This window comes from Astyanax mexicanus, chromosome 7, assembly GCF_023375975.1.
Source record: "Astyanax mexicanus isolate ESR-SI-001 chromosome 7, AstMex3_surface, whole genome shotgun sequence".
NCBI lineage: Eukaryota > Metazoa > Chordata > Actinopteri > Characiformes > Acestrorhamphidae > Astyanax > Astyanax mexicanus.
The window spans coordinates 33,684,094-33,702,251 of record NC_064414.1 but is presented as its reverse complement, the minus strand read 5'-3'; the positions used below and the strand labels follow the sequence as shown (position 1 = coordinate 33,702,251).

Below are 18,158 nucleotides of genomic sequence, written 5' to 3'. Positions count from 1 at the left end.
CTTGCAGTGTCATTAGGGAGGCAGAGAGAGGAAGGCTATTACAGGGCCGCTTCATCAGCGTGCCTCACTTAGGCCTTTTATGGAGGTAATGGAAACCTCCCTCATTAAGGTGCCGCTCACTGTTGCGCTGAGAAACATCTCTACCGAGTAATTGATCTTGTTGGTCTTTAGTGCTGGAGAGTGGCCCTGAAGCGCCGCCCGTTTGCTGCATTCATTTTTCAGCTCCGTCACAGCCGCCCTGCCAGCGCTGGCCCTATCACCTTCAGTTATGTCGGCTCTGCTGAGCACCTGTGTGTAGCCTACGCGCTCTTATTGCTGATTTCTGTGTGTAGGGGGACCACCTTTGTTCTGATAGAGGTGCATCTTTTACTCCTGCTTGGATGGATACTAGGATTACAAAAACTAAAGCTGTCGCTTTTAGCAGTTAGCGTAGAGGCTCGCGTCCTTAGAATGTGTCCTTTGAAATCTGTCAGCCATTCCATTTCAGCTAATGGTGGCCATTTCCACTCTGTTATATGAAATGAAAGGCCACGGGTCGAAATGCATCATGCTGAGCAAATGTATTTCTGTCAGTTATCTGCTTATTTAGATGGGAACCGGCTTCTATTTATCTTTTTAACTTTTAAATTGTCCCCAAAGATGGCATGTTTGTTTTGCAGAGCCCTGCTGCTGTTTATGTGTCTGTCGCGGCCGTGTGGGAAGCTGGGAATTGTCACATGTGAGCTGTAATAATAGACTCTGTTGTATGATCCAAACAGCCGCTCCGGTCTGTGACTCACTGCGGCTCGGCCTGAGGTCTGTCCTTGCATCATCACTGTTGCCATCATCATCATCATTATCATCATCATCATCAACAGCAGCAAAAAAAAAAGCAGAAGCAGTGGCTACTTAGCCTTTGTGAGCTCCCTCTTCCCAGCATTCAGCCCCGTTTAGCAACTGGAAACTGGAAAGGACCACATTAGTCCTCCCAAAAACAGAGCCATGATCTGATTTGTTGATGTGGTTTAGAGTCAACAGAACATGACATATTGCTGCAGGCTTTAGTGGTGAAACGCCGAAGCGAAATTGGGATTAATGTAATGCGCCAGTGATTATTTTAGACTCCGTAACTAATCAAAGACCTGCGTTTGTGTCTTGCTAGCCTAGAAAAATGGGTTTGGCTGAGTGCTGAATTGTATTTACCATTTGGGGTTTCGCTGCAGTTCATCTCCGACAAGCAGCGGTTGGTGTGAATGCGCTGAGAGGGACCGCTGTAATGTTTCTGACCTTTTGTTACCGTTGACTGATGAGGTATTGGTTTGGGGGGAAAATGAGATATTTCCACTGCTCTCTGTGACAGGAGTATAAATGAACGCATCAAGCAGCATGATTCTCTAGACAGCACAGCTTTCTACGCTCTGAGCAAGCTGTCATCAGCGCTCTTGGAGAATACGGCAGGATTCAGACAAACTGTTTTAGTATTATTTTCCTTATGATGCAACCTCCTCTTCTCTGTTCTTTTACTCGTTTTGTGGTGCGTTTAAGAGTGAGCATGGATGTTATGGCTATTGCTGGTCTATACTGGTTGCTATACTGGTCTAATGGCTCTGCACTTTTTATGCCTTTATGGTGGGAGCCCGTGTAATAAGGAGGAGCTCTTGCTATCATCATGCGTCATTCTGCCCTTGATAAGACCTCTGACATCACCCTGAAGTGTTATTCATGAGCAGGCCAACGTGAACCAACACAGTGGTGTTCAGGGCTTTAATTCAGTCTCGTTTTTAGCCCATGCTTGGATTGCTTGGAATAATCAGTTCAAATGTAGGCAATGAAAGGAGTGAGAGACCATTCATTGGTTTCAAAGGGTTAAATGTGTTGCTGTTGTCCGAAAAAAAAAAGAAAAACGTAATTTTCCTCAAACTTTCACAATCGGTGCACCAGTAGAAATTTGGACTACACTTATTTTTTTGGATTAGTCTAATTCATCAATTATTCTAAAGGTATAGTACTTGTATAGCACTGTCTTTAATTTCTTATCTCTATTTAGGGCATTTTTCTGCAGCACAAAAATGCAATACTTTTTTTCAGAAAATGCAGTACTTTTTAATGGTTCATCAAAGCAGCTCTTTAGAGTATGAGAGTAGAGTATGCTAGACTTTAACTTTAAACTTTAACTATTCAATCACTGGTATAAATATATTGTTATAATAATCACAGGTAAATGTTATGTTAAAGCCATTATCTTAAGAAACATATAAAACAGCCAATTAACAGTGTTAATTAAGAGCAGCAGTGCAGAAATACTTTTAACATGGTGCAATAATTACACAGCACTTACAGTTATGCTTGAGCTTTATGTGCTTGTTTTATAGCAACTGTAGTGAGGTTTGCTTTCTGAGACATATAGCTATGCCCGTGTCCCAAACCACACACTTCAATACTTTATTTACTATTAATACTATTATTAATTAAAATTTTTAGAATATTTTATTAAATAACAATTTCTGGAGTCTCGTGGTTTCACGGCATATAACAGTATTTTTTTTATTTTTTATTATTATTTATATATTTTTGCAGGACTGGTCTTAAATATAGGTTTGTGACCTACTGTATTGTTGGGAGTACCTATATCATCAAACATTAAGGCTTTAATTAAGGCTTTGATTAATATAGGGTTTAATTTGTCCCCCAAAATTACACAATATTTGAAGAAATCAGATGTTATTAACAGAAAAACAGCTAAAGAATGTAAACAATAGACCTTAAAAAGAGATACGTCAACTTTAACACGGCTTCCTTTACAAAACTGAATATTTTAAATTGTTTCATAAAAACTATAAATAGACCTGAAATACTCAGTGTTTAAGTATTTAAAGATATATATGTCAAATGTTCTATTGCACAAGTTTAATATCAATTTACACTATATTATTAATGAAGCCATTTAGAGGCATTAAAGTATTTAAGCAGCTGTTTATCAGTTTATCACAATTTCCTTGGTTCTCCAGTGAACAAATACATTCAGTTCAGTGCGCATTAATATTCATATTAATCTTCAGTATTAATATATTTAAAAGGGCTGTAGTTACTCATATTACAAGGAGCAGAAACTCCTGGACTCCTGGAACTGAACTGAACTGAACTACAGTGTGTTAGCTTGTTATGCTAACTGGCTAGTGTTAGCTACAGCTCTGTTACTGTGCTTTTTTGGCTGCGCTTTTCTAGACTGTGCTCCACAGCGCCTCTAGTGTTATATGAAAAATGCATACCGGTTGTGTCTCTGCTCTAAGTAAACATAAAAGTATGTTTATAAAGTTTTTTAGATGCTGACAGTATGCTAAATGGCCTAGTGTTTGTTCAGTGTCTTATTCCTAGACAAGTCTTTTCCTCTGCAACTACAACAGCACTTCTTTAAAGTGAAGTGCAGAATGTGAGGTACAATGTGTCATATCATGATCAGATGACTAATGCAGTAAAGTGAATCGTTAATCAAGACACTGGGGAAGTGTGCTCAGCATGAAGCAAATTACCTGGATTAGCATAGCAAAACTCTGCATAATTTACCTTTACTGCTTGGCGCTTCCTCCGGTAGAGAAGGGCCGCCTTTAATTACTGCCGCGGTAAACAGCCAGTCAGTGTGAAGGGGCTAAATGCAATCGAGAGAATGGCGGCGTGAAAATGGAGTCGTAATTTCATATTTTTGTCATGTTTGTTTTCATTCGCCGCTCAGGAACTCCACTTCCTTACAAATGACTCAGTTTGTACAGAAGCGGATTTGAGCAATCGGCTTGAGCGATTTCTCTCTCGAATCAGAAAGTCTCCTTCATCTGACTGCGGAGGGAAAGTGCCGTGCTGTAGACATGCCCTGGAGTTTACTTTTCATGAGCCAAATATAATATTAAAGACACTGTTAACAACTTCAAAATAACTTTTCAGATCTAATATTCTTAACTGGCAAAATGGCACTCATGAGGCAATGGCATTTCTTCTGTTTTTATTAATTTGGGACATAAAAAAAGGATTAACTATGTGCAAATAGATTATCACTGCACATAGTATGGATGTAAGGATATGCAAAAGTTGCAGTTGAGTCTACACCCTAATTTAGACCCTTCACAGTTTTGTACAGTGGAGGGAAAAAAACCCTAACATAATTCTAAACGTTAGCCTGTTCAAAATGTTTATATACATGAAGAACATGCACACAATCATATCTATATGGCTGTAGTACATTTAATAATTTCTAAGTTGTCCCAGGAGGGCAGATGTAGCTTGTTTGCCTTTGTGTGCACCTTTTGAAAATCAGTGAAATACATCCACTGTGAATGAGTGTATGCTTGCAACCACAAGATAAGTGATAGGACCTATATTCATTTGTTTGAGTGGAATGTTGAACTCTACACAAATAGCAGTAACGTCCTCCACAACATCAGTTTACAGCATGCAGGCTTGTGAAAGTACTGTACTTTTCAGTAATGTCATGTACTGTGTACTGTGACTGTTCACTTTGAATACACTTATATTTACACCCCCAGAACATGGCCAATCAAAGACACTTTGGGCTTTTCTTTTACTGTGGCTCTTTATACAAATTAAATATTTGTCATCTATCAGTAAAACGCCTGTTTACTCTGTTGAATACATGGAAATACGTCGGTTAGGGTAGAACACTAGCCTCAAGACACAATTAAAATGGAGGGAGTGTATCACAATTGCATTAACTCTGGGCAAATTATCATTCGTATTTGTAAATGAATCGTGGCATTTAATGTTATTATGCAAAAACGACAGCATAATAATTACTCCGCAACACCAGGCTGTAATGCTGCGCATAGCAGCAAATCTGATCACAGAAATATAAACTTTCCTGCTGCTTCAACATGGTGTCATACATTTTGCATAGGGAAAAATCACCCACGTTGACCGTCACTGAATGTATGCAACATTTATCGCTCCAGTGCATTTTAAGTAAGACATATTTATATCTCTCACATGTATAATTCTTTGATTTTACCAAACTGAAATCCTCTGGAATATAATTGAGAGGAAGATGGATGATCACAACTATCAAACCAAGCTGAACTGCTTGAATTTTTCACCAGGAGTGGCATAAAATGACCCAAAAGCAGTGTGTAAGACTGGTGGAGGAGAACATGCCAAGACAGGGTTATTCCACCAAATATTGATTTTTTTTTTTTTTTGCTATTTCAACCATATCTTATTTTCTGCAATTAAATGCTCTAAGTGACAATATTTTTATTTGGGATAAATGTTGTCCGTACTTAATAGAATAAAACAACAATATTCATTTTACTCAAACATATACCTATAAATAGCTAAATTGGAGAAACTGATTCAGCAACTGACGTGATATCTTATTTTTCCAGAGCTGTATACACATATACTTTAAGAAAACTGAGTAGGATGAAAATCTTGCTAATGACTGATTTTCAGGCTGAAACGTTACATTTGCCTTCCCCAGCTAGTCTCTCTTTTCCTGCAGGATGATGTTTTTAAAGTCTTTCCTTTAAAATACAAGTTGTCTTCAGGGCTTCCTTTGAAGCTTTAATCTAGGAAAACAGGGAGAGACATCTTGGGGATTACTTTAAATGTCTACAACATGTCAACATGGGAGGACTTGTAGCATAGCTGAGAAGGTTTTAAGTGCCAAGGTAATGACAATTAGAAGGGTAGAGTGGCTGAGCCAGTGTAATTTTAGGGTCAGCGTGTTCAGGGCCTGCAGTGAAGCTGTGCCATTTAAACACGACGGTGTGATTGGAATTACATTGCAAAAAAGTCCCCCACGCATTTGCTTGTTAAGATGATGTTGCAATGATTTCTTCATTGAGAGACCTGTTAGTGAAAGGTTAGTGTAGAATCTACTTTGAGCCAGAGTTGGAACAGGCATTTGCTTGACACCCACGTTTAGGGAGGTAAATGAACACATCTGTGAATTTCGGCTTAGACGAAAAGAAAATTGGCTTGCGGTTAAATTCAAACTTCTCAATTAAATTTGAGGCCTTGTAGCCTATGGTGAGAGATCATATGAGGCAAATGAGCTCAGCAAGCTGCCTGCTGGGGCCGAGAATGCTTCTGCATATCACAGTCAATGCGAAACAGAAAGGTTTAGCTTCGGCCTAAAAATTATCTGGTCTTTTCCTACAGCTAACAAGCAGTAATCCAGTAAATAAAACAGTGTTTCCATAAGGTCAGATCTGTATGTGTTTTTCTCAGGCGCGTCTCACAAGTCAACCGCATCGGCCCCTTTAGATGTGCTGTATTCACATTGTGCAATATCCCAAGGAATTTATTAGAAATTACCTCTTTGAAAGAAACTAAATATTTAATTGTTGACATGTTTCTGCTAGGGGTGGGAATCACAGGGTAGAGCACCTGTGTTTGAGGAAAAATGATGGAGGCACTGATGTGGGGGTCCTGATATCACACACATTTATATCTGATGATGCAGATAGACAGCTACAAACCTCTGGAATATAATCAAGAGGAAGATGGATGATCACAAGCCATCAAACCAAGCTGAACTGCTTGATTTTTTGCACGTGGCATAACGTTATCCAAAAGCAGTGTGAAAGACTGGTGGAGGAGATCATGACAAGATGCATGAAAACTGTGATTAAAAACCAGGGTTATTCCACCAAATATTGATTTCTGAACTCTGCATCTTTTTATTGTTTGTTATTTTAGTCATTTCCCATTTTCTGCAAATAAATGCACAATATTTTTATTTGGAATTTGGGAGAAATGTTGTCCGTAGTTTATAGAATAAAACAACAATGTTCATTTTACTCTAACATATATAACATAAATAGAAACTGATTCAGAAACTTAAGTGGTATCTTAATTATTCTCCAGAGCTATACAACTATTTATAACTTATAGAGGGAATACAAACCCTGGTATAACTTTAAACAAATGAATAAATGTAAAAATCATTTGTCTTGCATTTTAGTATGTAGCGTATCCTGAGAAATTTCACACTTTTTTGGTTTCACATCTATGTAGCTTACTGTTATTTACATATAATGGTCACAGCTCTGAACTTTTGTTTTTAAATGAACAGATTGAACAAAACAGTAGATCTATTGAAACTAATAAAAATAAATAAAAATCAACCTAAATCAGTGGAATTTTAAAGTAGCACGGCGAGTGTTGTTGGTCCCGCCCTACAGGAGTAATAGAGTGAATTGAATGTTTCCATTAGATTGGATCTGAGATTTGTTGGAGGTTTGGAGGCAGATTGATGTGCGTGTAGGTACAGGTAGTGTTACACTCTGGAATATGTCTCACAAGTGGTTACAAGGCAACCGCATCGACCCCTTTAAAAGTGCACCATTCAGATGGTGCAATATCCCAAGGATTTTATTAGAAATGACCTGTTTGAGGGAAACATGCTCCAAACATTTTATTGTTGACATTTATAGTGCAGCTCCACAGGAAATAACAGATGATGATATCATTCATTTGAAAGAGAGACAGCAGGACTAGGTGGAACACTTGACCTGTTTGTTTGGGGAAATGGTATTCCTTTGCTAATTTCCCTTTGATAAGTATCTGACAGCTCATAGTCAGGCGCTTTATCTCCGGCTGAAGAAAATGGTTTCTTCAGAGTGTGAATTGATTTTTGCAGGAAGCCGGTGCCACACAGCATCTGAAAGAGCTCACTGCTTTTTTTTTTTTTTTTTTAAATTGCACCCATTTTTTGGCTTTTCTATTTGCATGTAAATTATCAATTACTGCTTTTGGCAGGCCTCTGCCACCATACTTCTGTCTCGAATGAGAGAGTGCTGTTTGGGGGGGGGAGGAGGGGGTACGGTGTTATTTCACCTTAACAAATCATTTTAGTACTCCCCTCTCCAGCTGCAATTACCAACTGTTTGCTCTGTTGGCTACATTGATTTTTTTTTCTGCATGTCTCTGCATTTAGACTGGTAGGCTGCCTGGGTTTTTAAATTGAACGGAGAGTGTATTATGAGGAGGTAAGCTGTACTTTAACGTTCTTCTCAATTCTAGAATATCTCATACAGTATTATATACGCTGGAGTGAGACTCTCACTTTCACCAAACACTTGAGCTGAAGCATTCAGAAGTAGCGAGAAGTGAACGAATCCAGCAGATGATAGGTGCACGTTACATCAGGAACGCTAAATATGCAGCTATATTATAGGCATAAAGAAGGAACCCAGGGAACTATATAGAGAAGTAGGTAGGTACTAATTTGCAGTAAACTGGTGTTTTAAACTAAATCATGTATGATGGTAGGTCTTTACTGGTTATGTTTAGTTCGTTCTGAGCATGGCTTTCAAGCCTGTCTGTCTTGTTTTTGGCCACGTCACCACTAGCAGGCCTTTAATTGAACTTCAGCCACAGAATGGATTTGTTCAGATCCACCTCTACTTAAATAAACTGAGATTATTAATATTAATGCTTAAACATTGTTGTTTATGTTTAAACAACAAATCATGTATAATTGTTGCTTTTTTAAAATGTTTTATGTGTTTAAACTTGAACATTAAATAAAAAAAAGGTTTTCTACAAAGTGATGCTGTAAGCAAAAGTATGTAATATAAAATAAGTAACAACATTCATTTTTACCCCCTTTAAAGTGACTGACCTAATTCAGGTCCAGTCATTTCATCATCATTATTTCTGTCTACAAATACACCATGAAGACAAAAGAACACTCCATGTAACACCAAGAAAATATTATTGAATAGTATAAATTTGAAGTCTATTATAAGTAATAAATGGAAGGAATATGGCTTATGTAAATATGTCTGGAGCAGCAGGTCTTCACAAACTGTAAGTGAAGAAGTGCAGAAAGAAGCAGAAGTAGACCAAAACGTATTGGTCATCAGACTAGATGCTCTTTTTGGTGGAATCCAGACAGTGCACATCACTACCTTACAAACACACCACCCCAACCGTAAGGCATGGTGGTGACAGCATCATGCTGTGGGGATGCTTCTTGGCAGCAGGCCCTGGATGGCTATAGTTTAAAAGGTAGGGATATATTTAGTTCAGGAAAATAAAGGTAAATCCTGGAAAACAATCTTTATCAATTTGTTGCTGGAATAAAAAATTCTGCCGGATGCATCCTGACGGGGCTTGAGCAGTTTTGCAGAAAGGAATGGAGTAAAATTGCAGTGTCCAGATGTATAAGCCTGATTTGGACATATTCACACAGCCTCAGTCCTGTTATTGTGGCCAAAGATACATCGACTGATCTACTTTTTTTCTTTCGTAAATTTATTTCTCTTTTTTTTTTTTTTACCATGTTCTGAGTAGCGGTTCTGATACCTCAGCTCACAGACACCTTGTGCTGAGCAACATCACCCTTTGGAGTGATATGGGGAAAAAGCGCCATCTACCCACCCAGAGAGACCAAAGCCAATTGTGCTCTCTCTTGGTTCTGGCTGCTGATTGCAAGCTACATGACTGGGATTCGAACCAGCGATTTCCCGATTATAGTGGCAGCGCCTTAGTCATGTACACGATTATACATCTCTTGACTAGGCAGCTTCAATAGCTTGTTCTTAGCAGGTCTGAGTAAAGAAGCAAAAGCTTGCTGGCACGGCGGCACATCACCCAACTTCTGTCCAGCTTTGGCCAGGTTCTAATGACAGTGGAGACACTCAACATCGCCAGCTTGGCCGCGGCCCCACAGAAATCTGGCTTATGGAGACGCGGTGTTGGATATGTGAGGCATTACTAATGCGATATCCACATGGATGGGTATAGCTAATAATGCCTGTTAAAGACCATTCTTCACACACCGAGCGAAAAGAGCAAGAAGCATGGGTGCATTTTAATAACGAGAGCGAAAGGTATTGACTGGAGTGCGCACACTAGTTGATCTGTCAAGAACACAGCCTGTTCCTCCAAACACATTCCCAATTTTGTAAGCTGTTCATTCTATATAGTTAATATTCAGCAGCAGTGAAATGATGTAGTGCTGAATGTCTGTTCTGTATGTTTTTTTGTTTTTTTTTCTGCCCAGACTTCCTCCCTCCGAATGCAATTGCGGATCTGCACCAAATTTTCTACTACATTTATTTCCTCATGAATGTTTGCATATTTCAGTGATTGCTTTCTAGTAGATTCAAATATGCAGAAATGGCAGTCTCTCTCTCTCTTTTTCTCTCTCTCTCTCCCTCCCGGAGTGAAGCATGTACTCATTTCAGTCACTCTAATTGTGTTTGTGTAAAATGGTCAATTGTTCCACTTGCACAAAGAATGAAGTAGGTTAATAGTGCTATTTTGCATTGAGACATAATGATAGAGAATTGAGAATGATAGAGAAATAACTCTGATCGCTCACAGTTATCTGAACTGAGCTTTGTGACAAAGATACTCAGCATGTAGTCCTCTTAGCAGAAATGTTCACTCAAGGAAATCTCAATTTTCAAGCTACTGTTTTACACAGTGCCGATTAAAATTAGCGGGTGGATTAAAGTAACCACAGAGAATTGAACAAATCAGACTTTTTTTTTTTTTTTTACACAGATTCACAGAAGTCATGTTGTAACGGAATTCCAAGTACCACAAAGACCTGTAAATATTGAATAGGCCCTCCAGATCTTACACTCTTTCCAAGTGTTCGCCGTCCTTTCAAGTGAAAGACATGCATCCATCCATCTCTCATACTCAGAAAGCTGAGGCAGTGCGCCATTCAATCCAGTTAACAGCCATTCGAGCCCGGCCCAGCGAGAAGCGCTCGTCATTATCACCTGCGGACTCCTTTTACACAGAGCTGCTTGACCTTCCTCGTGCTGTCACTCTGAGAGGGGCCCTAGCACACGGCCCTGGGGCACACACTCATGCCAAGAAATCTAAGAGTCTCTTCTGCCATCACTTATACAGAGTTAATAGCCACTTAATAGGCTTACCTGTCAATGTGCTATGAGTTGTGAGGTCAGCAAATTAGATTTGGCACTGCTTGTACCACCACACATGTTTATGGCACTTCACTTGTGTAAAGTATCGCGCCTTTCTCTTTCACCCACTCGCGCGCCCGTGCCGTTCTTACCTTGCAGTGAACTGTGAAGGAGCTTACCCAGGCGTTCAGGAACCGCATTAAACTGTGGTAACTGCTATATGTAATGAATTTTGGATTAGGAGCGACAAAGCGGCTCTGTGATAACCTTTTTGGAAGGACACTGTACGAGAGCAGGGGGGGCGCGCTGCAGCAGGATGCTGGGCCAGCTGCTTGCAGTTAGAGGCCTGTGTTTGATGTCACTTCAGCATAGCCAAGGATGTCCCGAAGTTATTCTGCCTGTGATCCCCGTCATTTAATATTGAGCATTCTGCAACATGGAGTTCTGATACAATATTGTTAATGCAGTAAATTATGCATCCACATAAAGCACATTTTGTATATATTCCTTCAACTTACTAAACCCTGTACATAAATATAGACATCACCTTCATTAACTCTCACAATTTACCATTTACAATTTACAGTTTCATTGGCCCTAAAATAGAACCCTGTGGGACTCCGCAAGATATGCTCAAGTATATAACCAAATATGTCACAATAGTGATTGAATTTGGTTACACTGTTTATGACAGAATAATAAAACTTGGGTTCATAAGATTAAGATGAGCACATTATATTCAAACAATCATGGTAGTGCTGAGTAATTTTCACGATTAATATGGGTAACTCGATTTACAGATTTAGTGCGATTTTTATAATGGTGTAATCGGGATTTTACCTCTTTTTATAGAGAAATGTAATCTTTTTAATCAAAAATACTCAAAAGCGCTACTTATTTCTGAAGTGTTTATCTGTCTTACCTTGGTTACCGGCGCCTCCCACAGACTAACACACGCTTATTTTCTAAACATTTCCAGAGAACTGAGCTGTTTCAGCACTTGAGACGCAAACTCCTGGTGGGATAAAGCATATTTTTGGCTAGAAATAAATCCTACCGTTTCTAAAAACTGCAAAATCATCTGCAGGATCAAGGAATAATTGTGGAAAACAATAATAACCTCTCCGTCAAAGTATCTTCTGTGACTTGTTTAGGGCATTATTTCTCAATTTTCAGTCACAAACCCACGTTCTGAAGTGTAATCCACTGTTCGTTAGTGTGTGAGTTTCTTTGTGGCTGTGTAGATATGAGGTCAGTGCGTGATATGAACGCATGGGCTTGTAAACAATGTTTTGATTCATTGATTCACTTAATGAGTTGACTCAGCTCAAAGCATCTGAACACCAAACAGATCACATGATTATTTCACAAAATATCAGAGGAGTTTGTGTGTCCCAGCTTTTAAATGCCTTATTTTCTGGCTTTTTATACTAGGTAAACTTAGTTTCGAACCATTTATTTGTCATCTGTAGTTTAATTCTTAGTACGCGGAAAATCGGATTTTTTTTATTTGGCCATAATCGCCAGCACTACATCATGGTAACATAGGCTAGCCTGCCAGTTACTTTAAAATGCTTTAATCAATCACCTAGTTATTCATAAATCCCTCGATTTAATCTCCAAACTGATATATTTTACATTTTTTGACTACTTTTAAAATGACAGAATGAAACATGTCCAGATGTGCACGGGACACATCACTGGTGCAGGAAATGTCAGCTCATCAGGGACGGTGTGTGTGAAGTGAATCACCCCCCTGCTGTAGAGCAGCCCTGGGAGGATAGTGTAACTTGGAGCCGAGTGTAACATGTCCTTTATCTGCTCGCAGGTGCGGTGGAGCCCAGTGTAGAGCTGAGCCTGGAGAGGGACCTCCCCCACGGACTATATGACGGGAGGGGAGGGGGAGGGGGGGCTGCCTACAAGACGACACGCCTGCAGACCAAACAGGTAGGAATGACTTTACACTGTTATATAGAGTTTATAACAAAAAAATGAGGTGGGTTCGGACAAGTGGGGTACTTACATTTTGTTTTTTTGAGGATGTGCTGTGGATGTCATTTAATGTATTGTCGCTGTCACATAAACACCTTATATCTCCTAAACGTCAGCTTTTAAATTTTAAAAATTGAAGTCATTCCAATAGCTTTTTTCCATCTATATATCATGTAAATTTGCTGATTTTTTCTTTATATAGTATCAGAATTTTGTTATGCCAAAAACAGGGGTTTGTTAGACAGTGACCATACTTTTTCTATTAATTTGGATTTATATGGAATTTTCACATTTTCAGTGAAATTCTATTATTTGTTAACAATGGTGATGAATGAAAACAGAGGACGTGAATGTCCATAATGCAAATGTAACAGGTTTTATTTATTAGTCACAATTTACCAGTAAACTGCATTGCTTTCATTAGTTTTATATGTAACCTTGATTGTGGAAAAAAGTATCAGTCTATGAGCTATGAATGGACCATTTCACCCTTGGTTTCCTTGATACTAATGCACTTTTTGATGTTTGATGCACTTTAGGCAAACAAAAACTGACAAAAATTGGCAAAAAACTGAACATAATAAACAATATATATAATAATATAGCTTGCTTAGGAAACTCTAGAGGTATTATCTCATTATCTCAAAAACTTGCAAGAACTGCGTATTTCACTTCTGAGCAATGTAACTGACTTGGTTGACCTGACTTGTCAGAACATTTGCTAAATTTATATTTTTTTTCCATCAAAATTAACCCTTAAGAGCTTGGGAAGAATTTCGGATATTGATTCAAAATGTATTCTGATATAAATTAATTATGCAGCTCATTCGTTTTTGTTTTGATTATGATACGGAGGTCACATGACTCCTGTTGTAAATATTTATTTATGGTTAAAATCTAACGTATATATGCAACGACAAAAAATAGTAAATTTTATATTAAATGTAGTCAAATGTACACTTTTATAACAAGCTGTTTTTGTCCCAAGGAGGTCACATGTACATCCATTCACAAAATGTCCTGTAAGTACAGACAGTATGTTCAGTATATGTTGCTTACAGACTTTGTGAGTTTCTGTGTAAAAAAACATAATACCCCCCTCCCCTTTAAAAGATGTTGAAACATTATGTTTCAGTACTGTAAACACGATTCTATTGTTTTCTAAATAGAATTCTCTTTAGATTTAATGAAATAAAATGAGATTGTTGCTGATATTATCAAGCTTGTTGAATCCTGCAGCAGTTAGTAAAAAACACAGTTGTTTCGGGAACACAAATAGGTCAATTTCCTTGTTGTTTCTTGTCACTTTTTGTCCCACAGCTTTAGCTCTTATTCACAAATCATAGCAGTTATAGTTCAGTTATAGTTCTTCGCTGTGCTTAACTGTGGACTTTTTTCTTTTAATTCATTTGTTTGAAGTGTGACGTAGTATGCGTAAATCTTAGTACCAGTAACAATTTATTAGCCAGTACTATGAAAGTGATGAAAGTGAACTATGGAGGTGTGTGTGTGTGTGTAGTTATGAGAGTGGAGAACTGCTTCCATGCAGGTCCTTATACACAGTTTAAGCTTACAGGTTACAGCTGTCCAGATTGTTATTGTTATCATTACTGCATTATTGAAAGAAAGGTAACATAATACAGGAGAAGCTATGTGCTGTAATGTAGAGCATTAACCCCTTAAACTCCGCTGTGCCTTTGTGAGGGATGGCCGGCACACACTTTTTTTTCTTTCTCTGTCGTTTTCTCAAATCAGAAATGTTTGCACGTTGAGGAAGTTGTGCCCAGTGTGTTATTAGGAGCGTGACGGCGAGGCACTGGGTTAATCTGAGCAACCTAGAGGCCTGCGAGTAATATGTGGCGGAGGTGGTGTGGCCGAGGCGTCTGGTAGTGTTTACTCCCTGCATCTGAGCCTGGCTCACGTCTGTGGATGCCTCGGGCCCCCGGGGCCCCAGCACCTGCATAATGGAACAACAGAGCAAAAGTGGGGTGGGGGGAAGAGCCAGAGAGAGAGAGGGAGAGAGCGAGGGGGCGACAGAGAGGGAATCAAATAACAGAATCTTGAGCTTCCTACTGCGAGCGGTTCTTGTTTTTTTTTTTTTTTTTCGTTTTGGAGGTCTTTCTTTTTTTTTTTCTTCTTTTTTTTATGACTTATGATAGATAGGCTTGTATTGATACTATTGCACACAGCATTCCCAGCATCATTTCATAAGCATTCATTTAACCCTGGCATAGCTTTAGCATTTTTCGCAGGCATTGGCTGAAGACTAAATTCTTTGAAATGACTCTTCAGTGCCTTACACAATGATTTAAAAGAATATATTTATATAATTACTTTTTTTTTCTCCTCTTCCTCTGCTAGCTTTTTAGTGAGGGATTAAGAATTGGGCCAGGGAGAGAGAGAGGGAGAGAGGCAATGAGGGAGGTAGAGAGAGAGGGGGGGAGTAAGAGGGAGGGAGAGAGAGAGAGAGAGAGAGAGAGAAAGAGAAAAAATAAATAAATAAGGGCGGCGGTAGTTAATCTCGCTTAGTGCAGTGTGAATGCAGAGCAGTGCTGTGGCCTGACAAACATCTGCCTCACACACAGCCGAGTGGGATCAGCTAAAGCGATTAGCGTGCTAACGTCAGCCTGTGGAGACTGGCGCTCGGCTACAAAAGCCAGAACGCCAGGCTCTCCTCCCACACTCCACCTGGAACACTGACACACACAGGGAAAGAGGGAGAGAGAGAGAGAGAGAGAGAGAGAGAGAGAGAGAGAGGCCTGATGCTCTGATGATACTCATCTGCAAACGCAACAAAGCAACAACGAGTAGCTCCGAAGATCCAACAGTCTGGTGTAGGATAACAGATGCTTATCACCACCGCTGCCTCCTTTTTTCCCTCCCTCCCTCTCTCTCTCTCTTATGTCAAGAAGTGCGGCTTATTAATTGCAAAGTACGTAATGAAATGTGCTGTTCATTAGGGTATAATTGTAATTTTACACTTCCTTTGCACTCAGACGGGGCCTCTTTTCCAGATAGAAGAAATCCTTCCGTTGTGACTGGCTAAAAGAGACTGTATCCTGCGCAGGCTTTCACAGTTAACCTCATTAAAGAGAAGGAGGGGTGATATTTCCTGCAAGGGGTTTCTCTTGCTGTTTCTTTCGTTTTTTTCCCCCCTCCGCTTTCCCTCTGCCTCTCACGCGTGCACTCACTCTCTCTGTCTCCCCCTTCTCTGCCCCCTTCTTCCTCTTTTCCCCCCTCTCTCTCTCTCTCTCTCTCTCTCTCTCTCTCTCTTTTTCTCTTTCTGTCTCTTTCTCTCTTTCTGTCTCTTTCTCTCTACTTCCCTCTAATCTTCAGCCATTCCTCTGCCTCCAGCCGCAGCAGAAGCAGTGCATAACTGTACAAACGGGAGTGTGTCTGTGTGTATGTATTTGTGTATATGTGTGTGTGGGGGGGGGGAGTGAGAGAGTTAGTTAATCTGTTCTTCAGAAACCCAACTCCCACTGTCGAGCGCTGTTAGCTCCTCACACCTGGACTTGGAGTTTGGAGACTCTTTCACTAACTCCTTAAAAAAAATAGAAATCTCTTTATATTTCATTAATAATTGATATTTGATTAATAACATTAAACAACATTAAGGGACCAACAAATATTTATTGAAGATGAGATAATGATACTAATACAAGACCATGAACATATTCAATAAAATAACAAATATTTGAGATAAGATAATTATAAGAGCTACTTCCAATAAAAGAAATTTAAGTAAAGCAAAAAAATGAAATTAATAAAAAAAAATAAATCATCATATCTAAAAACATAAAATAAATATATATTTTAAAATATATTATGCAAAACTCACAATTAGTGTATGAATTGTCACACGTAGTGCTGAACGATATGACCTTAAATCAGTAGCATGATTAATTTAACACAAATAATTTGAGTGAAAATAATTGTTCGCTGTTTGTCAATTTCCGTTGATAGCTCAGCTGTCACTGTGTTTAAGTGTTAAGTTTTAAGCAAACGAGATGGATGGATGGATGGATGGATGGATCGGTGTCATGGTGTCTCCTAGTTTTTTAACCAAATAAATCTGTCTGGGGCTTAAATCTCATCAGATCACTGCAAGCAGACAGACAGTAGTGTGAACCATGTTGCTCATTTGTGCAGTGCTTTATTTGACAACACCTTTCTGAACAAAATAATTATGATGGATATTTCCTCATGAAAGCAGAAGAGTAGAGCTCAGGGTTTGCGTTTTACGTGAGCTCAGGGTGATGTGTGGGATCAGGGGAAAGCACATTTCTGTATTCTCGGCGAGGAGCAGCTCGTGCCAGAGCGCCCGTGGTATGCAGGGAGAAATGAACTTGACAGGAAAGTTCTTTCTGGGAGTGCACTTGTGCCACATGGTGTACATGATAAAGTGAAAGGATGTCAGCACTCGCAGGATTAGCTAACGCCACAGGAATTAACATCAACATCGCAGCTCCTCTTGCACCCAGGAGTTCAGCCCTGTTTGATTTCTGTCCCCCATGCCGTGTTTACTGCTGGAAAAAATGTGCTCATCTCAGACAAAGAAAGCTACAGTTTTAATTCTGCTTTTTTTTTCTTGTTTGTGCAGTTTTGTGGGAAAGTAACTGCTGTGTTTTTGAGAATTACACAAGGTTTTGTCTCTGGAGAAAATGAAAGCAGGCCAGGATAAGAAAGAAAAACTGCCTGAGATGGTGGAGATTAGGTCCAGGTCAGCACAAAAAAAAAAAAAACTGCACTCATGAAAATCATTTTGCTATATGAGAAAATGAGGGAATTAGTTCCTTTTTTTTTTTTTTTTTACACAAAAAGAAAAATTTTATTTTATTGTTAACCACATTGCAGAGAGACTTTAATATGCATTTAACTGTAGGCAGTAATCATCTAAGAGCAAATATAAATGTATGTTTAAACAAAACAATCAATACTGTGCTCACAGTCTTTTATCTTTAAATTAAACAAATGTATCAACAGCATTTACACGTCATGTTTAGCAAGGAAAAGAGCAAAAAAAACAGGTTTAATAGCAAAAACAGCTTTTCTTTTCAGGTTAGGCTTTAAAGGATTAATATATGCTAAATAGAGTTGCTGCTCAGTTATTTTTTAAGTGACAACAAATAGGTCCTCAATATTGGTGATGTCTTAATATTTATATTATTATTGTGATTACTATATTATTTCATGGTTTCAGGTCATTGTTTCAGTTTAGCAGCTTTTTGCAGGCTCACAATTGGCTAATGATTATGCTGCTTTATGAGTTAGTACTGTATTTTTCACACT

The 18,158-nt window shown here is 38.9% G+C and overlaps 1 protein-coding gene across 9 annotated transcripts in view; it reads left to right on the top strand.

Annotated features, from left to right (window-relative positions):
• zmiz1a (zinc finger, MIZ-type containing 1a) overlaps positions 1–18,158 on the top strand; it is a 204,583-nt gene that overhangs the window by 31,639 nt on the left and 154,786 nt on the right. For all 9 annotated transcript variants that reach the window (XM_049481286.1, XM_007249521.4, XM_007249520.4 and 6 more), the window contains one exon: positions 12,703–12,821. The gene's annotated coding sequence lies outside the window, so the exon portion shown is untranslated. The remainder of the gene's footprint in view (positions 1–12,702; positions 12,822–18,158) is intronic.